Source organism: Pinus tabuliformis, chromosome 3_1 (assembly GCF_031772625.1).
Source record: "Pinus tabuliformis cultivar Carrire ecotype Pingquan chromosome 3_1, CPIR1, whole genome shotgun sequence".
Classification (NCBI taxonomy): domain Eukaryota; kingdom Viridiplantae; phylum Streptophyta; class Pinopsida; order Pinales; family Pinaceae; genus Pinus; species Pinus tabuliformis.
The window spans coordinates 970,470,433-970,495,094 of NC_142301.1; positions in this window are offsets into that span (position 1 = coordinate 970,470,433).

Below are 24,662 nucleotides of genomic sequence, written 5' to 3' on the forward strand. Positions count from 1 at the left end.
TAAAGAAACAAATTATTTAGTTTGATTTAATGTTTTATTCCTATGCTCAAAAAGCTTGGAGAGAAGCCTCCCCAGCTCACTATAATTTTGACATTGTAAAAGGCTAGGAAGGTCAGTATTATGACAAAGATTATGAAACTGAGATTTAATGTGGTTGTATGCGGGGCACCCTAAGAGGAAGTGGTTTTCATCCTCGATGTTCCTATTCTCACATAGGTGGCAGAGCCTTTCCATCCATGGTGTTTTAGGAACTGCCCAACGACTTGTTTCACTATGGAGTTCATGAGAATTCATTGTAATCTTTGCTATATTAATTTTCTTCTTTGAGCTAGTTAAAATAGAGAGATACTTTTGATCTTCTAGGGTGGGGTTGATGACCTTCTTATAATAACTTCATTTTCTTTGGCCACTAAATCTTTCTCACACCACATTTTTTCTTTAAACTTAGAAGTCACAATATCTTTAATGTTATTAATGTTTTGCAATGTTTATTGTTATCTATTATTTATTATTTTTAAATGTATACATATTAATTATGTTTTTATTATATTTATATATTTATAACAATTATAATAAAAATGTATTATTTCAATAAAATATAAAAATTATATATATATATATATCTAAAAATTATTTTAATTTTAAATTTTGTTATCATTTATTATTTTTGAATATAGGCATAGTCTAACTTATAAAGGAAATGGTCATTTTCAAAACTATTTTCTTAGTTAATTTTAATCAAAATCAGACGGATACTTTTAAAAACTTGAGTTTAAGTTGTTTAATGTGCATAATTCAAGTGCTCTAGGTTTTTCATGGTGTTGAATCCATTTATGCATTCAAAAATATGCCCCAGTGTTTTTCAGGGTGCTGAATCCATTTACTCACTCAAAAATGTATTTTTTAAATAACAAAAATTCTTGAAATTGTATTGCCAAATTTTGATGAACTCCTGTTAAAAACAATAGTTCATCTATAAATTAGACTAGACATTGAATATATATGCATATGAGTTTTTATTTATATTATACACACTTGAAATAAATTTATATATTTATAAATGGAAGTGTTTACTGAGGTGGAGGGATTGCCCCAACGACCAAAAGTGGTTGGAATCAGCGAAAACAAATTCAAAAAATCTTGCATTAACAGTGTTTAAATCATGTTTTTGATGGTGGAAATGGATTCAACACCATCAAAAACCTTTGGGGCACCTAAAACATTGAAATTTGACAACTATAACCTGGATTTACAAAAATCCCTGCCCAATTTTACCAAAATTTCCATGATTTTCAGGGCAACAAAGCAGTAGCTGCCCAATTTTATCAAAATCTTGTAAGAATTTCCATAATTTTCAGAGAAAAACGCAGTCTGGTTAGACTAGGGTATTTCAATAATATATCAATTTAAATATATGAAAACCTTGAAATTTGACAACTATAACCTGGATTTACAAAAATTCCTGCCGAATTTTATCAAAATTTCCATGATTTTCAGGGCAAAAATTATCAAAATTTCCATGATTTTCAGGGCAAAAAACAGTGCCTGCCCAATTTTATCAAAATCTTGTAAGAATTTCCATGGTTTTCATGGCAAAAAGATACTAATATATCAATTTAAATATATAAAAGAAATATATCTATATTAGAAATTATTTTAATTTTTAAATTTGGTTGTGATATATAGTCAAACTATCACTGATGGATGTACGCACTAGCTTTTCCCCAGTTCTCTATTTATAATTGCAACTTTAAAGATATAAATGTGTTTTTAGAATATATATGTATGTTTTTTTGTGGACGTCCACGAGTGATAGTTTAATTCATCACTATTATTCAAGGAAAATCATGCTCCCTATAATCACCCCATTGGTGGTCCATAAAAGGGCAAGTTTTCACTACTACCAAATGCTTTTAGGGCATACTGTAGGCCATATATATATATATGGAAAGCATATCATAATCCAGTTGTCAAATGAGAGGTAGAGACAATTATCACTCAATGCAATCTGTGACTCATCACTATTTTCAATAAAATCTACCTAAGCTAAAAATACTTATTGGTGGTCTATAAAAGATAGTCTTTCACTCCTACCAAGTAACTTTTTGTCTTGGGTCATTAATTTATTCTTTACTTATAAATAAAATAAATTTGTATTCAAACAAAAACAATTTTAAAACATACTCCCAACCCAACAACTCTTTTGATATATATAATAATAATATTCAATTTTTTTAACACATGATTTTATTTACAAAATTTTTACTCAAATCCGGAGATAACTGGGGAGCACGAAAAAGCCACAACTACGACATCGACGCCCTATGCGTCATTGCACGCAACTACGACATCCACGCCCTATGTGCCATTGCACGCGATTTGTGATTTGGGAAGTTACGAAAAAGCCACAACACGACATGCAATACCTTTGCGTCAACGGACGCGGATTGTGATTCCAACGCACATCTCCATCTCTCCTCGGCTGTATTCTCCTTAAATATATACTAGAAAAATAAGTTATACTCTATACTCTTAAATTATATGTATTTATATATAATCAAAAGCATCAATTAAATATATATAAGCAAAGACATCAATTAAATATATATTAAAAAAAATTTATACTCTATCCTCTTAAATTATATATATTTACGAATTGAAATATATATATACGTCATTAATTCTTAAATTATATATATTTACGAATTGAAATATATATATACGTCATTAATTCTTAAATTATATATATTTACGAATTGAAATATATATATACGTCATTAATTCTTAAATTATATATATTTACGATTTGAAATATATATATACGTCATTAATTCTTAAATTATGTATATTTACGAATTGAAATATATATATACGTCATTAATTTATTCCTTGCTCATAAATAAAATAAACTGGTATCCAAACCAGCAAAACAATATGAAAAGATACTCCCAACTCCCAATCCCTTTGCGTCAACGGACGCAAACAAAACAATATGAAAAGATACTCCCAACTCACAACTACTCCCAATCCCTTTGCGTGAACGGACGCGGATCTCTCCTCTCCATCTCTCCTCGGCGGTCTTCTCCCTACTGCGTGGATCCTGTGCCAGGATTTGTGAACATCTCCATCTCTCCTCGGCGGTCTTCTCCCTATTGCGTGGATCCCCTGCCCCATTGGCACAGCGTGGATCCCCTGCCCCATTGGCACAGGTCGAGTTACCATTCCAATTCTACACTGTGGCCTAAAATGGTCCTCCGACAGTAAACTCCGTTGCTGCAGAAATATGAGGCAGGCCCTCTCTACGGTTCGATGCGTCGGTCCTGAGCAGCGTCGGTCGGTAAGGAGCTGATCGTTTACAAATGTTTCTTTACTTGAATGCCTTGTTCTGTGTGTCTTAATCGCATAAGATATATTTAGAATGTGTATATCTATTCATCACCCGTTCCTAGAACAAAAGTTCAACTTTTTCCATGCAGTTTTAGCATCTTTCACTTTTGAAAGATGTTTGATCATCGGTTAACTAATGGTCAATCTCCACAACAACGTTATCACATTATTTTTATTTTAAATTTGGTTTTCGCACCTAGATCTACACGTTGTTTCCGTTTTTAAATTTCCTTATCACACCTTGATCTGCACACTGGGATTATTTCCGGTGACACTTATTTTTTTTCAAATTCTTTATAAATTTTTAGATGTAAGAATGTATTTTTATTAATATTTTGACTTTGTTATAAAGTAAATTTGATACACTGATTAACGAATTTATGGTTAGCAATTTACTTATTCAAGTGACTAATAATTTTGGTCATGGTATTTTCTCATCATGGATTTTATTTAAACAATGAGGTTAGGGTGAAAAGCAATATGAAGACTATAAAAAAAAGCCAAAAAAATATAGATCATGGCCTAATGTATATCAAGAGAATCGGTTAAATTTTGTTTTCTATTATATTTTAATTAAAAATATGGCAAAATGTTAGTGTGGGTTGAAGTGCTCAAGAATGTGAAACTATGGATGGTGTTTCTCTAACTTTGTATAAAGGTCATTGATAGTGTCACTTTAGCTTTGTATAAAGGTTATAGGGAATTGAGAGCAAAGCTTATAGAAATCAATAGATAATATAGTTTACAATGATTATCAAATAGATTGTGCCACGATAGTGACCTAGAGAAGGAGTTAGTGGTTGTGTAAATTCTTAGTATGTCGAGCTCGAGGCCGACAAAGAGAAACATGACCCAGTATTGGCAAGGTATAGAAGCCATGGTAGTATTGACTATCAAAGAGTTGATGAGGGATGCCTATTAATTTCCACAAGTATGAGATCATCACCCTCGTTAGATTCAACTTAAGAAAGATTTGTGTGTTTTGAGCTTCATCTCAACAAGCATAACGTCAATAAATCCAAGCCCAAAGTGAAAACATGGAAGAGCTTCTTGTATTGTCCAAGAAATCCCTAGAAAGGAAATGTGCCTCAAGGAGCATGTAGGAAATTTGTTATGCATGAAGCCTAGGAACTAGTGACAAGTTTGGTGTTAGGATTGTGATATGGGTCATAACACATTTTAATGGGAATCATCTTTCATCCTAGATGGAAGCCATCAATACTTTTTTAGCCATTCAATGTGAGGTATCAAGTTGGAGCACAAAGTAGTAGTGAAATCATAGGATGAAATCGTGAATATCATCTAGAGGTCAAGTTGTAGGGTAGAGCCACATATGCATCTGTAAAGTGTAAATTAGGGTAAAAATGCTATTAGGAGTCAACAACCTCCATGCCACCAATCATGATTGTGAATAACACTAGGGTTAAGTGGAAAAGCAATTGAACAAGCATGCCCTATCTAAAGCACTCGAAAATGACTAGTTTGGTGATGTGTTGGTGCATAAGCACTCATTTGTTTGATTTGGTTTTGGTGTATATCATAGTTGAGGTGTTGATATGAAATCCATGTCAATCATGTTTCTCCTTATCGAGGTCTCGATAGCTGTGTGATCTAGGTGGCTCCAGACACACTTAGAATTCAACAGTGGCTATGGAAAGCCTTGAAAATCAAAGTCTTCGAAATGTATCTAAACCAATAGAAAATTGTAGTTTTCGTGATTATGATTATGGTGGTGTATACATCACTCAAATCCGAGTTTGTATGACCAACTTATGACTCTTTAAAGTTTGATAAGACAAGGAAAAAGCGGGGCCCACAATGTCCCACATGGCATCCTAGTCAGCAGATAGGACCCATAGCGTACATGGCAGCCCATCAAGAATTGACACTTAGCATTCCATCATTGGCTCCTTGCCCTGCAAAAAAGACAAAACAAAATAATATTAAAATGTTCATATAAAACAAAATCCATATAAAACAAAATTTATATTAAAAAATAACCATATAACAAATATGGTTTGCATTAAATATAAACAAAAAAAATTAATCCTTTAAAAAATTCGAAAAGATCAAATAATGGACGTTTTTTATGTACGGTTTGAATTAAAAGAAAATAAACCAACAAATTGCCCAAAATATTGGTGGATTAGTTAAAGGATAGTGGGTAGGATATATATATATGGGTTGATAATTATATTTCCATATATAATAAAAAAAAAAAAGAAAAAAAAAATCATAACAAATTATCGTCATAAAAAAAAAAAAAAAACCATTACGATTCTGGTAATGCAGACGACACTCAAATCCAAGTTCGTATGACCAACTTATGGCTCTTTAAAGTTTAACAGGACAAGGAAAATCCATGAGGAGGATATTTAATGATAATGAGGGTGTAGACGAACAACAATGGTTGGAGATATAGCAAAAGAAAGGTCATGTGGATGTGTTTGTAGTTTCTAATTTCCCTGTCTGATTGCCAATAATTCTTCATTTGATATGTTATTATTCATTATGTTTGCAAGTCTACATTTTGTTTATAATTTCTTCAATTATACTTTGACTCCACTTATTACATTCATGGAGAACATATATAGAGTTGATGAAGAACCCAACATGTTATGGAGAGAAATTGTAGTGCATGATCACCTTAGAGTGTTTGGTCCAAATTGTAAATGCTATCCATAGTGAGAATGTATTTGCCAAGGTTGTTGTAAGACTTATTGTAGTGCAATAGCACATGATGTCATCCTCTCATGCATAGAGAGCATAAAGGATCAAGTTGTGTAATGATCCATTTGAATATTAGGCATGAGGGTGGAAAGTGTACTCATATGATAGCTCAAGGTTAATTTGTTGTGAGACCTATTAATCATGAATACATGTTGAGTGTTGTGGCACATGGAGTAATGTATAATCAAGTTGTGGAATTAACCACTTAAATAGATATGAGGGTCAGACATGTACTAGTATGCTATCTTGAAGGGGGAATATGTGATGTCAGATGGTTGATGAACCATGAACTAGAAAAGGTGTCTTAGAAAATTGGTGGATACACCTATGGGTTACTGACTCTTATGGATAGTAATTATTTTATATGGACTTCAACAAATATATTAGGACCAAGTTATTCTCCCAAAATTAAGTTTAGGGAGTGGGGTAATTAGGATAAACTTTAGTTGATCATGCATTCAATTTGATATGGTCAATAATAGAATATATTTATAATTAGTCGCTAGGTTCCTTTGACCCATGGTTTTACCCAGGGTATTTTCATGATATTTTCATTGTGAGGGCCTAGAAAAAGCAAAATGGGGATTGTAAAAATGTCGAACATTACATAATAAAAACCTTGACTATTTCCTATTGGAAGTAACCCATATTGAATGAAGCATGTAAATTTTATTTCTTGAGAATTTTTCATGGTTTGTGTTTATGTGTGCCTATTACATTCTAATCTTTCTCCCTTTTTAAAATCCATGAAAAATAGGTTTTACCATTCAAGTTCTATGATTCAGAAGAGTATATTGATCTCCAAACATGTCAGAAAAATCCTAAAGGTAAACTAAATTATTGATTACCACTTTTTTGCTAACCCCAAATCTATTGAACCCAAAAATTGTTTATGCCTCAGGTCTACTTTGTCTTACCACTACCAACATCAACTGTTAAGCCAAAATATTGTACTGAAAACACTGAAAGCACTTCTGCACATTCTTCAAAACAAATAGTGTCCTCAAACAATTTGATAAATTCCAGGAAAATCAAAAATATTTTAGATCAGCCCCAACCCCTGGCCATGCTCGCACCCACAAGACCATGGCAGAAGGCATAGAGGGAGGGGGTAGGGACCAAACCGAACACCCGGTCATGAATGTTTCCATATGACCCTGCACAAGTTTCATAGGGTTAGGCGAAAGGGTCGGGTGGATAAGCTCTGGCCTTTGGTTTTCGTTTCCCATGTGATCTGATCCCCGGAGGAGCGGAGGCCTATTTGGCGAGGGCGGGCTATTGGCCCCGACCTCTAGCCACATCACCACTCCACATGACCTTGTCCCAACAAAGAAGGTTCCAATGTAGGTGAGGGAAATCCGTTGGCTCGAGCCCCCGGCCTCATGGGCACCATATGGCCTAGTTTTTGCGCATAGGGGTTATTGGGAAAATTAATGAGGTGATAAATTACACCTTTTGGTGGTGAAATTATCACTTCCCGAACTGTGAAAAGGGAGAAAATTTCACACAATTAGTAGGTTTGGCTAAATTGCAAGACAAATAACAGAACTTGGATTGGAGGTGCATAACCTGCTCAATTTTGAACCTTTTTGAGCTCAAGAAGAGCCTGGATGGGGGTTTTTAAGTGTCTTGGACTCATTGGAAACCTTAATTTTTTTTATTTAAGCACTTTAAGAAGGAATTTTTGAATGATTGAATCTTTTAGTACCAGAGATGGTCAGATGTTTGAAGCAGTTTTGAAGGTATTTTGAGCATTGAGAGAACCTTGTAGAGGTTTTCCAGCCTTATTATTTCATCTGCAATAGTTGTTACTTTTGTAGTGCATCTTTTTTTAGTCTTTTCTCATTATTTGTTCATGAGAGAATCTCTTTTGAGTACTTCAATGTGGATTTATTGTACATTTTGTGCTTGGTTTTCAGGTGGAGTACAAGGACCTGATGTGTGAGTCCTTTTTATGTTAACCTTTTCATGACTTGTTATAGGGAATCATATTTTTGGAGTGAGAATTATCTGTAGGATAATGTTTCCTTGTAGGGGAAACAAGCTAATCAATTGTCAACAATTTGCATGTACTCTTTGACCACTGAAATCAATAGAGCGGTCTAGTTGTTGGAGCAAGCTCGAAGATGTAGCCCAAGAGTGGTGAACTCCATCATCAATTTTTGGTTTCTTCTCTTCATGTTTTCCATCTTGAGTTGCATGTGAATTTCTTACTTATTAATCTTTCATGTGAAAACTAACTCAACATCTTGAAGAGATTAGGAAACTTATTCACCTTTAGAGACCCATTTTGTTTACTTGCAAAGAATCAGAGGATGCTCAATCGTTTAGAGTAGAAGTTCTCCTCCACTTTTTTAGATCAGGTTTATTCCACGAGATCCCACATTCATGTTGCACGAGGGTGATTGGTTGAAAGATAGATTTGGTTCAGCCCAATTTATGGTCGTGTGGTACATGGAAGCCCCTGACTTGGTTGGCAGTTTCATATGTTAATAAGAACTCTTCTTCTATTGTGATTCATGTATATATGTTGGAAATATTGTAGTGATATTATGGTTGAGTTTCCATGGTTTACATGTTGGTTAATTTCTGATTATATGTTATTCATATGGTGCTTATCTTTTATGGTTCTTATCATGAGTTGTTTATCTATTGAGTGGTCAACAAACATATGAGCTAAAAAATGTTATTTCATCTATTATGAGAGGGTATTAGACCTTCTTGGTGAATCTCAGATAAGTTTTGGGCCCCTATGTTTAGATATGCATTCACAACCAATAGATTACATGTCTACCATATGTTTGACAAAATATATGTCATGATTAGGCTTGGTTAGTTCAAGTCCTTGATTAATTTTTGTGTTAGAAGCTTTATCTTTGTGTTATTTATTGTTTTGGAAAGTCTCATCAAGTTATGGGCAGTGATCTGGAGTCTAGCCCTGAAAAGGTGGCACTGATGTCGCGGTTGCAGGATTAGAATTGGGAAATTAGGACTATAGTCACTACCTTGCAGGCTTATGTATGTGACTAGAAGCCTACAACTGCATCAATGTGGGCTTGTGCATATGACTGGGAGTCGAGGTTGGTGAAAAAATAGTTTAGCTAAGGGTTTAGGCACATGGAGTGGTTTTTCAGCTCCTCGGGGTCCTTTAGCTCTTGAGGAAGGTCAATAATTTTCTAGTTATTGGCCCCATTTCCTTAATTGTATCTAGGAGTTTGGGTCCAATCATAGTAACTCTTTGTCACATTTTTACCCTGGTAGACTGATGAACTTAGGTAAATGTGGGAGGAGGGTGTTACAAAGTGGTATCAGAGCTCCCAGGTTCAACACTTGGACTAGATGGGCAGAATGTGTTTGTCATGCATGTATGTCAAGTGTTTATGTGTTCATTATGCATGCATTTTTGTTGTCATTGTTGCAGTTGTGTCATCATGTAGAGATTGATGATGTTGATGCTAAGTTGATTGATATGTTGATTTCTATATGTGCATGTGTGTGTGTGTATGTGTGTTGAGCTAATCCATATTGACCTTATAGATGAGAAAGCCTCCCCTAACTTCACTGAGGTATGTGGATTATATTCATGTTTGGTTTATCTAACATGGTATGTTTGCAAGAAGTAGAGGATCAAAGATGACAAACAAAATGGTGAACTATAGTTAACGTTATTCTCCGTACAGATCAGATGAGCAACATGGTGATGAGTACTTCCCTCACATAGTAGACACATCGAGAATTTTGAAAGAAGAAATTAGAAGTTGTATAGTTGATAATGACAAAATAATTTAGTCATAGGAAAGGATTTCTAGGAAACAGGAGAAACAAGGAGAGGTTCATGCAATTATCCTTCAACGTTTGTTAAATTTGCAGAGATAGGGACCGATTAGGATTAGTCACATATTGGAGGAAGGACCAATGGGGCATATGGTAGTAGGTCTCAATCAAGATACAGCTTCAAAAGGGATGACACAACCAGAGATGATAGGTTCATGGATACACATGATAGGAGGGATAAAGACCATGAATTTCATTCTAGTTATGGTTCAAAGAGCGAACATCGTCATCATTGTCACCATTCGTAAAGGAGGATTGAGAAGCAATACTTTCCAGATGATTTCAAGAAAGAAAAGCCTCCTATATTTGATGGATAAATGAAGAATTAATAGGATGCAGAAGCTTGGTTACTTGGGATGAATAAGTTCTTCAGATTACATGACTACTCAAAGAATATGAAAGCTATGATAGCTACGTTCAGTCTTAAGCAGACATTTCGTGGGAAGATTTAATAATTTCAGAGGTATTCAGGAAGACGATTTCACTTGGAGTGAGGTCGAGAGACTTTTCAAGAAGAAGTATCTATTTGAGAGATACTATGATGACATGGAAAAGGAGTTCTATGAGTTGAAGATGGTATCTATTATCAGCGAGGAGTATGCGAGCAGGTTTTTGGAGTTGTTGAGATATGTGCCTTATCTTAAGGAGGAGAAGGCCAAGATTCAAAGATTTATCAGTGGGTTATCAAAATCATTCAAGGACAAGATTGAGTTTGATGAGCCTAGATCGTTGGAGGAAGTCATCAAAAAGTTGAAGCATTGTTATGAGAAATCGAAGCGTGGGTCTGAGCCTAAGTAGGATTGGAAGGGTAATGATAATAACAAGGTAAAGTGGATTAAGAAGAGAGGAAAACCACATGATACAAATGACAAGGAGAATGCAGTATCGAACAAGAAGTTCAATACAGCTGATAAAGGAAAGGGATTTCAGTCTGAGGCTCATAACAAGGGTGATGGTAGGAAGCCTTTACAGTGTTGGACATGTGGCAAGGATCATTGCATGAGAGATTTTCCACAATATCGGGGTGGAAAATAATATATTTATAGTGCTCAGGTAGAACAAATGGTTGGCCATGTTGGACAAAGTAGGTAGCCTGATCATTAAACATTTATTATCAAGATGGAAGGTAAGCTTTTTGATTAAGTTGTTTCTAATTTGATTAACCCCATATCTAACTATAGTTATATCAGTCCTGACCTGGTGGATAAGTGTGGTTTGAATAAATAAGTGCATGCAAAGTCTTGGTTAGTGCAGTTGCCTACAGGTAATAAGAAAATAGTTCATCATTGGGTAAGATCTTATGCATTTGAGTTGAATGGTATGTCTACATCAAAGCACATAAATGTGCTTTAGTTGGGATCATACAATATGCTATTGGGTATGGATTAGTTATACATTCATAATACTAAGGTGGACTTCTATGATAAGTCTATTGAGTTCTTGAATGACGATGGAGAACAAAGAATTTTGTAGGGTAAGAATAACGCTAAATTAGCTAGAGTGGTTACAACTATGCAGGAAAAGAACAGTCGTAGGAAAGGGTGTATCGTTTATGCAGTGCATATTTCTAGTGACAAAGGTAATGATGTTGATGATGGAGAGGTATTTTAGAGGTACCTGGTTTTGTAGCATTTTTAGGATGTATTCCCATCTGAGTTCTCAGAGTCACAACCTCACAGGGAAGTGAAATTTTCTATTGAGTTGGTACCAACAAAAGCACCAACATCGAAGTCACCTTACAGGATGAGCACTCTAGAGTTAGTGGAACTGAATTTGTAGTTGAAAGAAATGCTTGACAAAGGATACATTAGGCCAGGTGTATCACCTTGCGGTGCACCTATATTGTTTAAGAAGAATAATGATGGTACTCTTAATTTATGCATTGATTACAGGAAGTTGAACAAGATGATGATCAAGAACAGGTACCCTTTGTCGAGGATCGATGAATTGTTTGATTGGTAGAAGGGAGCAACAATGATCTCGAAGATTGACTTGAGATCAAGATTTCATCATGTACGCATCAAAGAAGAGGACATTTACAAGACTTCTTTCTAGACCAGGTATGGGCATTATGAGTTTCTATTAGTTCCTTTTGGTTTGACTAATTCTCCAGCTACTTTTATGTGCTTGATGAATAGTGTGTTGTGTCCTTATCTGGACAAGTTTGCGATTGTATTCATTGATGATATATTGATATATTCTAAAAATGAGGAAGAACATGTCAAACATGTAGCATCAATGTTGAGGTTTCTAAGAGAACATTAGTTGTATGCCAAGCTTAGTAAATGCAGCTTCTTCCAGACATAGGTTCATTATTTGGGGAATGTGGACTCCAAGGAAGGTATAGCAATGAACTCAGAAAAGACCAGAGATATTATGGAATAGGAAGCTCCTAAGAATTTGGATGAGCCCATATCATTTATGGTGTAAGCATGTTATTACAGATAGTTCATCAGGAGCTTCTCACAGATTTCCTATTCTATCACATCCTTGCAGCAAAAAGGAAAGAAATTTGAATGGATAGAGGAATGTGCAACTAGTTTTGAGCAATTGAAGTAGTTTCTTACAAATGCTTCAGTTTTAAAGATTGCAAATCTAGATAAAGAGTTTGCGGTATGTACAGATGCTTGCAAGGAGGACTTAGTGGAGTCCTCATGTAGTAGGGATATGTAGTATGTTATGAGTCAAGGAAATTGAATGAACATAACCAAAACTATGTGACGCATGATCTTGAGTTGGCAACAATCATCCATGCATTAAAGATGTGGAGAAACTATCTTCTTGGAAGGAGGATCATCTTGATGAGTGATCACAATGGGCTGAGATATTTGTTTGACCAACTCAATCTGAATGCCAGCCAAGCTAGATGGTTGGCTATGATTAGTGAATTTGACTTTGAGATTAGGTACGTTAAGGGTAAAGAGAAGAGGGTTGTAGATGCTCTTAGTAGAAGAGTACATGTAAATCACTTAACAATTATGAGCTCATATGGGACAGATTTATAGGATCGGATCTTGTAGGCAGGAAAATAGGATGACAGGTACCATCAACTTAAGCACATGTTACAGCAGCAGGGTACATGTGAACAAGATGTGGATTATCATCTCATGGAAGATGGCTTGGTCATATTTAGGGATAGGATATATGTTTTAGATAACAATGAGTTGAAGAATCTTATCTTGGGGGAATTTCATGTTAATTCGTATTCAAGTCACCTAGGATATCATAAGACATTGACAGCGGTTAAGAAGTTCTACCATTAGTCGAAATTGAAGAAAGAGGTGGCAGAGTTTCTTGCGAGATGTTTGGATTGTCAAAATGTAAAAGTAGGGTGTAAACATCTAGGTGGTTTATTGCATCCGATTCCTATTCTAGATTAAAATGGGAGGTCACTTCTTTGGAATTCATTATAGGTTTACCGAGGAAATCTAGACAACATGATCCTATTATAGCTATGGTGGATAGGTTGACTAAGGTATCTCACTTCATTCCAGTGAAGTCTACTTATTCATCTAGTGAGGTAGAATAGGTCTTCATTAGGGAGATACTGAGATTACATGGTATGCCTAGGAATATTGCATTAGACATAGATGTCAAGTTCACATCCAAGTTCTGGAAAGAGTTATTTGCAGGTTTTGGTATAAAGTCGACCCTTAGTACAGGTTATCATTTGCTAACAGATGGATAGTCAGAGAGGCTCGACAAGATTCCTAAGGACATGTTGAGAATGTATGTTATGCATCAACAATGAAAGTGGGAAGAGTATCTTCCACCAGTGGAGTTTGCATATGATAATGGATATCAAGAATCTTTGAGGATGAGTCTGTTTGAGGCACTGTATGGGAGGAGTTGTAATACTCTTATTAGTTGGAGTGATCAAGTGAACTTGGGTAAATGTGGGAGGAGGGATGCACGGAAAATTTTAGGGGCTAATATTTGTAGCTAGGCTAATTTTCCATGATTTTTCCAAAATACTATTCGCTAATTTCCATTTTTTATAAAAATGATTCGCCCAAATTTTACAATATAAATCATTATAAATTTGAATAGTTTTACAAATACGTCAATGAACGTTTTATAGTTTTCATATTAGGAACTAGTGAGATTCTCCAATGTTTTTAAACTTCAAGATAATTTTCCATCCTTAAAATTTTCCCTAGTGGGTTGTTACAGTTAAGTATGTGGCTATTACAAAAGGGATCGAGACTGGTGGTTGGGGCATCCTTGATTTGAGGAGGTTTGGTTTGACTCTTCTTATAAAATCATTATGGCAAGCTCTATGTGGTAGGGGTATATGGCAGGAGACTATAACTAAGAAGTATCTAAAAGGTGAAGCTTTCTCTATCTGGTTCAGAGGGGGTAGGGTGGGAATCAAAAAAGGTTCTTTCATTTGGATGAGCCTCACAAAGGTGAGCAATTGGTTGTTGGATAAGAAGCTTTAGTCTTTCGGTAAGGGAAATTGAATCATGATTGGTATGGATTCTATTGTTGAAGTTTTCCCATCATCTCGTTATAATAGTGATTTCATTGCTACTTTATACAATAGAGGTATATGTTTCTTGGACCAGGAAATTGTTGGTAGGCAAAAGTTTTTTCCATATCTGATAAGGAAGAGCGTGATGCAGATTAGTCTTTCAGGAGAACATGTGTCCACCTAGAACATCTCATTCAGAATTTTAAAGATGTCTGGTTGGTTCGTAAAGATTCTGGTGATTCTAAGGTGTGGAATGGTGTTCTTAAATAGGGCTCAATGGTGGTATCATAGGTTTACCAATACATCACAAATTCTACAAATCCCATGACTAACACCTACTGGTATAGGAAATCGTGGAGGTGGAAGGTTCCTTGTAAGGTGGTCATTTTTTGTTGGTTGGCATGGAAAATCAAAATCCTTACTTGGGATAATTTATGTAAAAGAGACTACTTTGTTCCAAGGTGGCGTTCTTTTGTTAGTTGGCAGAGGAGGATGTTCCACATATTTTTATACATTGTCCTTTGTAAGTGGAGGTATGGGCATACATCTTGTATTAGTTACAAATCATTGTACGTGTTTCTTTTGACACATTGGAGTTTTTTTACACATGGTGGTTTGACAGAAAAGGGAGACAAAAAGTATTACCCCTTTTCAATGTTTGGGAGATTTGGAAGGCCAGAAATCATGTCATCTTTGAAAACAAGTTTCCCTTGATTCATGGAAGGGGTATCCCAAGCAGTTCGATTGTCATCTCAAGACACTATCTCCTCCATTGCAGGCAATATTTCCAGCTGGGTTTTTTGTTGGCATGGCCTCAGATAGAAGATGTGGATGTGGGGTGTGGTTGTGGATTAATGTTCATATTCACTTTCTCATCAACTAGTTTGGTGGGCTTGGGACTAACCAAAAGGTTGAGTTATTGGCTCTTTGGGGATTTTTGGTTTCTCTAAAGCGGCTTCAGATCAAGACCGTCTCTATATATGGGGATTCAAAAACTATAATAGATGCGATGTAGGGTGATCCTCCATCTTCAATCCTTCTTTGTCGGTCTCGTTAGATCCCATTATGCCTTTGAAACAGTCCTTTGAGTATATAACTTTCACACATGTTTACATGGAACACAATTTGGTAGCTAACCGACTCTCAAAACAAGGCCTGGTTGTTGCTCCTAGTTCGATCTACTATAGATATATTGTGGTGGGCAAGAAAATGATAGAATGATGCTTTGATGTGCCATAATTGGTATTCCAAGAATCATGGTCTCAATTTAGATGTTTTTTTTTGCTTTCAATTTTTGTATGGTACTCCTAATTAGAAGGAGCATACAGTTACCATCCTTAGACGTGTGCTCTTTTATGTTGGATCGTTATTAGTTTTTGTTCTGGGTTGCTTGTAGTTTTGAGACACTCTGGTCAAAGATTTCACTTACAACATCTATATTTTATGTCTTGTTTTGCATACTATGTCTAGTATATTTTTTTGTTCTTCTTCTCTAGAATTTTGCTTATCTTTATAGTCATATGGACATTATGGATTATGTATATGTACTAAAACTGCCTAATTTTAAGAAAAGTTCCATCATTTTTTTCCTTCTAGAGAGAAAAAATGCTTCAATGTTCGATAGTAACATGCTTCATGTTTCAATGATCTTTGAGAACATGTGTGCAAGTTACAAACACAAAAAAAAATGTTTCAAGGCATTTTTATTGTGCAAAGTTTACAAAACATTAACAAATTTTTGTCCAAATAAGTTCAAAAAAATATGCCAAAAACAAAAATCATAATAATTAAAAAAAAAAAACCATGGTTGAAGAAAAAAACACAAACCCACACACTATAAAATCACATCCAATATATTAATCACTCTGTTTAAATTTAACATATATTAATCACACCGCAACACATTGTATACTTTATATCCTTCTCTTTTGATGTAAAGACATAAACATTGATTAATGTGCGAAGGAATAGACATCATTAATAAAATAATAAATGATTTTATTTTTTACAATTATTTTTTATTTTTAAATATTAATTAAAAGAATTTAATAAACTATTTTATTTTTTATAATTGATTAATTTATTTAATTTTATTGAAATTTGAATAAAAAAAGCAACTATAATGAATTTATATTTCATACAAAAATAAAATAAAATGTGATATTTATTATTTAATTAGAGTTTTTTTGAAAAGAGATTAAATATGATGTAATATTGAATATGATATTAAAGATGTTTTTGAAAACATTAAAGAGAAAATTTAAATATAAATGCAAAAATTACCAATGTAATAATGTAATAGATCTGAAAAAATGCATTTAACGTAAATTTAATAATAAATTTAATTGTATTTATTTAAAATCATAAATAAAAATTATTATTTAAACATTAAAAATAAATATATAAATAAATTTTTAATAATAAATATTTATATATTTCATAAGGAAAAATATCCAATTAACTTATAAATATAAATATAATATTATAATAATTAATTAAAAACGTTTTTTATATCAATAAAATATAAACTTAATTAACCTATAAATATAGATATAATATTATAATGATTAATTAAAATATGTTATTGATTAATTAAAATATGTTTTTTATCAATATAGTATAAACTTAACTTTGAATCTAAAACCACGTATATTAACACATTGCAGTTATCGAAAGAGTCTAAGGGATCTTCTCACCAAATGTTGCAGGGGCATGTAAGTCTATTCTATCCGATTTCATTTTATCAATTGAACTTAAGTGGATTGTAATTTGAAAAATATTTTTAAATGGAATGAAATTCGAATATTTAAAAATTAAAGGCAATTTTGCTGACTTCATTGTTGTGCGTCTGGTTTTAAATTATTTATAAACGAACATTTTTATTTTGATTGCTAATTTGCTAAATATTTGGCAATCACACTGATATGATATGGTAGGACATCTTGATTACTAATTCGCTAAATATTTTGCAATCACACTGATATGGGTGAGACGCCGTGTCATGTCAATCTGATTGTGAAATATTCGGTCAATCAGACTGATATAGGTGGGACCCTCCCGCCATGTCAGTGTGATTGCCAAATATTTTATCATTTAACAATCGAGATAAGACAATATTCGGTCACCAATCGAGATAAAAATCTTAGAAACATCAAACTTAACTAATCTGCTATTATTGAGATAGGAGATTGCAAAGATGAAATAACCACAAGCTTTTAAGAAAAACAATCATATAATGTATATATGGGGTAGGGCAATGAGCCACACAGAAGCATGTAACTTTATTCCATTTCATTTTATCAATGTAACTTTATTCCATTTCATTTTATCAATTGATCTTAAGTTGATTGTAATTTGAAAAATATTTTTAAATTGAATGAAATTGCGAATATTTAAAAATTAAAGGTAATTTTGTTGATTTCATTGTTGTGTGTTTGGTTTTAAATTATTCACAAACGAACATTTTTATTTTGATTGCTAATTCGCTAAATATTTGACAATTACGCTAATATGGGTCGGACCGGGGCGCCATATTAGTCTGATTATCAAATATTCAGTCAATCAGACTGATATAGGTGGGACCGTCGGGCCATGTTAGGTGGGACCGTCGGGCCATGTCAGTCTGAGTGCCAAATATTCTGTCAATCAGCAATCGAGATAAAAATCTTAGAAGCATCAAATTTAACTAATTTGCTATTATTGGGATAGGAGATTGCAAAGATGAAATAACCACCAGCTTTTAAGAAAAACAATTATATAGTGTATATGGGGTTGGGCAATGGGCCACGCAGAGGCATGTAACTTTATTCCCTTTCATTTTATCATTGTAACTTTATTTGATTTCATTTTATCAATTGATCTTAAGTTGATTGTAATTTGAAAAATGTTTTTAAATGGAATGAAATTGCGAATATTTAAAAATTAAAGGCAATTTTGTTGACTTCATTGTTGTGTGTCTGGTTTTAAATTATTTATAAATGAATATTTTAAAGGTAATTTTGTTGATTTCATTGTTGTGTCTGGTTTTAAATTATTTATAAATGAATAGGGGTGGAATCGCGATCCCATGTCAGTTTGATTGTCAAATATTCAATCAATCACATTGATATAGGTGGGAAGGCCTGGCCATGTCACTCTGATGGCCAAATATTTTGTCAATCAAGAATTAAGATAAAACAATATTCGGTCAACAATCGATATAAAAATCTCAGAAGCATCAAACTTAACTAATTTGGTATCATTGGGATAAGAGATTGCAAAGATGAAATAACCACCAACTTCTAAGAAAAACAATTATATAATGTATATGGGTAGGATAATGGGCCACCGTAGAGACATTAGGATTAAAATTTTAAATTGACGGCGAACTGCTCGTGGCCAGTGTTACAACGCTCGGCCATCACGTACTTAACAACACTCTTCACCATAGCTGCTTCGTACCTGCAATGCATGGAATTTGAAAATGTCAACTTTTCAAACTGAAGAGAATAGGCTGATGAAACAGAGAGATAAATGAGAGCAGAGGAGGGAATGTAGTGAGTGAGGTACCCACCCATTGAAATCTTCTTGAAGTGACCAGCCAGAGGGACGATACAGTTCGAAGAGTGCAACCTTCCACTCACAGATTTCCTGGGCGCTGTATCTCCCACTGCTCTCATGCTTTTCGAATGCTGTGGCAAAGGGGCCTCCACGTTGCTCCGGCCGCCGAACCTGCGAAGGAGTGACGTTATAAAACAGAGGAACGACTATGGTGGACCCAATCCCTTGCCTCTGCAGAAGTAGTTGACGTGCCAAGAGAGAGGTTTCTCTAAGACACCACACGGATTGTGCGTAATTTGGAGAGAAGACGGGAATCAAGATGTGACTGACTTCAATTGCTATTTCTAAGGCGTCATAGATATCCTCCCTCTCTTGAGACTGTGGGTGTCAAATCCCTACACCTGCGGTAGTCTTCCAACCGCTTATAGCAAGGTGCGGCACCACCGAACGCTTTCTTTTCACCAATACTAACATTCGTGGACTACACCTACTTTCACATTAACATTACTTAGTTTGTATTTCGCAACTAAGTAAACATGCAATTATCCTTTATACTTAATGAACCCATACTCATTCATTATCCATAGCAATTATAACAAGAACATCAACAATTGCAACAAGTATAAAGGGGAGGGGCAACTACCCGTAATGTGACTCTGCCCGACAATATATTATATCAGTTTTCCAATAATACAATCATCAAGTATACTTGGCAAAACTCCAAGTCTATACTTAGTCAAATTTACAACTGAGGCATAGAATTGCCTTTACAACACTTGTGCCAATCTTGCACGGTAGGAGGGTGCTCACCCGAGACACCTAGAACTCCTCCTCAAGCCCTGCACAAATCTGCACGTTCATCACCCAACATACGGCACACCTTGCCAACCATCAACCAAGAATCAGCCCTGCGCAATCTCCAAGCTATGTGCATGAGCTATGCGCATTCTCCAACCAAAACTGCGCACTTCTTCTTGCTCTGCGTAGATGTGTTATGTTCGAATGATTGAAGTGATTGCCAAATGATCCCAAGCGCCATCCATATATACGCATGGGTGAAGGGTGGTTTGCTTGTTAAGCCGACCCCCTAATGTGTGGCTTGCACACCCACAAACTCTCCATGGTATCGTCGGCCAGCCCCTATGAACGCCCACGCATCATTGGGTATAAGTCGCCTTTCGTTCCACGCTCATTTCGCAAGTGTCGCAAGTCGCTCTCCTATCGTCGCATTTATCGTCGCATTTCTTCCGCACATTGTCGCACTCCCGTTCGTCACGCGCCCATCGTTTGCCCATCGTGCGCTCGCGCACCCGCGCGCCCGCCCGCGTCCCCGTGCATGACAACTTCGCCTGGCGCCCGTCGCACAATCGCCCAGAGGCCTTACAGTGGGTGTCGAGGAAGACACGTAAGCCTGCTCTTGTGAGAGCTTGGTACAGATGATCCACAAAACCTTTTCTCACATCACATCCTCGGAAGCTCAGAAACACGTGGTATATGGACCTGCCCCTGCAATATTCGAAGCTAGTGAAAAAAAAAAAAAATCAAAGTTTATTTAATTCTTTTTTAAACTTGGATGCTTCTATACACTTAAATTAGGAGTTAAGATAAATTTAGAGATTGATATGTATAAAAATTGAGATTTCTTTTATATTTGATAAATTAGGAGTTATATATATATATATATATATATATATAATATGGTTAGTTTAGGACAAATTAGGAGTTAAAATAAATGGACAAGTTTCAAGTTAAATAGTTGAAAATATGTGTTTTTGTTGCATATATATACTTGAAAATAGTAGGTATATTTCTTTAAATTTTAGTAATAAAATGTCCCATAAATATTGGATGTGGGATAGAGTAATATGTACATTTCTTTAAATTTTAGTAGTCAAATGTCTCACAAATTTTGTAATAAAATAAAAAATATAAATAATTTTTTTACAAATAAATATTTATATATTTTATATTAATACATGTTCAATTTATTACATCAAAATTGATCATATTACATTAATCTAATTAACCTATAAATATGCAATTTTATAATAGTTAATTAAATTTTTTATATCAATAAAATATAAACTTAATTTTAAATGTAAAATCAAAATTTATAAAACCACCTAAGTTAACGCATTGCAATTATTGAAAAAGCCTAAGCGCTATCTAATGTTGTAGAAGAATGTGACTTTAACTCGATTCCATTTCATTTTATTGGTTCAACTTAACTTGATTATCAATTTCAAAAATATTTTAAATTAGATAATTGTAAAACAAAATTTATAAAACCACCTAACTTAACGCATTGCAATTATTGAAAAAGCCTAAGCGATATCTAATGTTGTAGAAGATGTGACTTTAACTCGATTCCATTTCATTTTATTGGTTCAACTTAACTTGATTATTAATTTCAAAAATATTTTAAATTAGATAATTGTAAATTTCAAAAGTATTTTAAAATTAGATTAGATCGAAAATGTTCAGAAATCAGGGTTTATTTTTTACTTCATTCTAGTTTCTCCAAATTTAAAATATTCCCACTCACTATCCTAATTAGACAAGATAACGATGGCTTACTTTACCTCTGCAATTAGTGGAAAAATAAACCATTTTTTATCAAAAATGAAAATTGTAGAAGCATCACAGGTAAATAGGGTTGGAATTTCAAAACAAATATATCTATTAAATTTGAAGGTTTTGCACTTGCCAACCAATTTTCACAAATTCAAAAAAAACTTTGAAAATTTTACAATTATTTTACCTATATTAAACAGACAAATCACCCCACTACGAATAATTTCCCTATCAAATTCCATCAGTGCACATAAGTCATTTATCATTATTGAAATACGAAATTACAAAAATGAAATAACCACCCAAATTTATGGGAAAAACAATTATATCTAGTGGAGGACAATAGCTTTGGAGCCTGATAAATTACAAATGTGTTTCAATTAAAGTAAATTATTATAGACATTTAATGGGCCACGGTTCAATACAGTAAAGATTAAATTGACGGCGACCTGCTGTGGGCAGTGTTACAAAGCTTAGCCACGTCGTCAACCACACTGTTCACCAGAGCTGCTTCGTACCTGCAATGCAATGTATGGATTTTGAAAATGTCAAGAGATAAACAAATTTTACTGTTTTTTTTCTGAAATCTCCAACAACAAAATGTTAATTTTTCAGAAGAGAAAAACTGAAATAGAGATATAAATGAGAACAGAAGACAACGTTCTAATCCGGAAATCTCTATCAATGTCAATTTTTCAATTTTTCAGGAAAAAAATTTGAAATCAAGAAATAAAAAAAAAAAAAAAGCCAAAGTTCTCATCTGGAAATCTCCAACCATAAAATGTCAGTTTTTTAAAAGAGAAAAAATTGAAATAAAGATATAAATAAGAACTGAAGACAAAATTCTAATCCGGATATCTCCAACAACAAAATGTCAACTTTTCAAAAGGAAAAAAACTGAAAAAAATAAATAAGAAATGAGAGAATGTAGTGAGTGAGTTACCCACCCATTGAAATCTTCTTGAAGTGACCAGCCAGAGGGACGACACAGTTCGAAGAGTGCAACCTTCCATTCACAGATTTCCTGGGCGCTGTATCTCCCACTGCTCTCATGCTTTTGGAATGCTTTGGCAAAGGGGCTTCCACGTTGCTCCGGCTGCCGAACCTGCGAAGGAGTGACGTTATAAAACAGAGGAATGACTATGGGCCACTGAACCCCTTGCCTCCGCAGTCGGAGTTGACGTGCAAAATCAGAGGTTTCTCTGAGACACCACACCGATTGTGCATAGTTTCGAGAGAAGACGGGAATCAGCACGCGGCTTTCTTCAATTGCTGTTTCTAAGGCGGCAGAGATGTCGTGCCCCCTCTCGAGACTGTGGGTGTCGAGGAAGACACGTAAGCCTGCTCTCGTAAGAGCCTCGTACAGATGATCAACGAAGCCTTTTCTTACATCAGGTCCGCGGAAACTCAGAAAGACGTCGTATCGGTACCTGCCCATGCAATTATAATTCTGATTAATTAGTGTAAATTAAATCAAATTTTCGAAGTTTGTAAATATTTATTCGAATTTATTTAATTAGAAAAAATAGAAAGATTTCCTGCTTTTATACATTTAAATTAAGAGTTAAGATAATTTTTTAGCATTGATATTTATATAAGCGTTGATCCCTCTTTTGTATAGAATACAATAAATTTGTAGTTCTTTCTGATATAAACTGCCAATGTTACAATGTAGATCTTTATATTAACTTAATATAAAACTATCGTGCTTTTCCTTCCGGGAAAAAAATTCACAAGTTTTCACACTTATAGCTAGGTCACTGGTTGAAAACATGTGCTTTTCTTGTAACCACATACATTCAAATCTTGTAGATACACTCTCTTAAATTAATAGTGAAATGTTATATAAATTATTCAGTTTTATATATAAATTATTGGGTTTTATATATTAATTTGTTGTTTGATTTATTATATACATTTATTAATAGTCAAATGTTATATAAATTATTCAGTTTTATATATAAATTATTGGGTTTTATATATTAATTTGGTGTTTGATTTAATTAAGGATTGCACAATTTTGGTGACAACATCCATAATTAGATAGATTGTTTTTCCATTCAAAATTGTGGGCTCAATCTAGTTGGAAAAGAAAATGCTCAATTTCCATGAGGGCCTAACATGCATGGCAGCTTCACTCAATGAACCTCTGACATCACGTGCATTCATGGCGTACTAAACAATACCACTAATTTGACTACATATTGGAAAATACCTCTAACAATCACATTATTTAAACCCCTACCAATACGAACCCAATACACCTTCCCAATTTAAAAACCCCTACTTTCACTAGATATTGTAGGTATCCATTTTTCATTAACATTTTTTATACCCCTTTATATTTTTTCATTAACTTTGAGTTCCATTTTTTATACCTGCCATTATAAAAATTCTCTACCCCCATTATATGCTCAATATATTATGTCATTTTTTCCTCAATATATATCCTCCAATATGAACGAACGTGGTATGGTATTGTTCCCCTAGTGAAGCCCTCGTGCTAGCATGAAGCCATGGGGGCACCTTGAGGTAGTGTTAAAAAGCATGAAGTCATGGGGGCACATTGAGGTAGTGTTAAAAAATATGGTTACACCCAAAGAGATTATATTAAATGGTCTCATGACCCATGTACACATAAGAAAATCAAATACCACCCCTATGTCCTCCAATTTTATATAGCCCCTAGGGTTCATATCAATTGGCAACAGGGTGTGTTGTTAAGACACTCCTTGTGATGTTGATGGTTCAAACAAATGACTAATCTTGTGTGTTGTGTGAAGGGTCACATGGGTATGCCTAGTGGTGATATGACTTGGATCATTATATATTTTTTCATCCATCTTGATGCTTTCATAGTGGAAAAAGTGGAGGAATCAACTCACATTACCATTTGTACTACTGGGACTCTGTTTGGAAAATTGGAGCCTGAAACCTTCTGGGAGCAACTTGAGGCATTAAACGACATTTTTTTAGGGGGTGAAACTTTGCCACTTTAGAACCACATTTTTTCCAATTCTACATGCAGAGACATTTCCAATAGCACAAGAATTGCCTCAATTGAAGTTTGTATGCAAGAGTTAATCCACTCAAAATTTGACCTTCTAGTTTTGGCCACCATAAT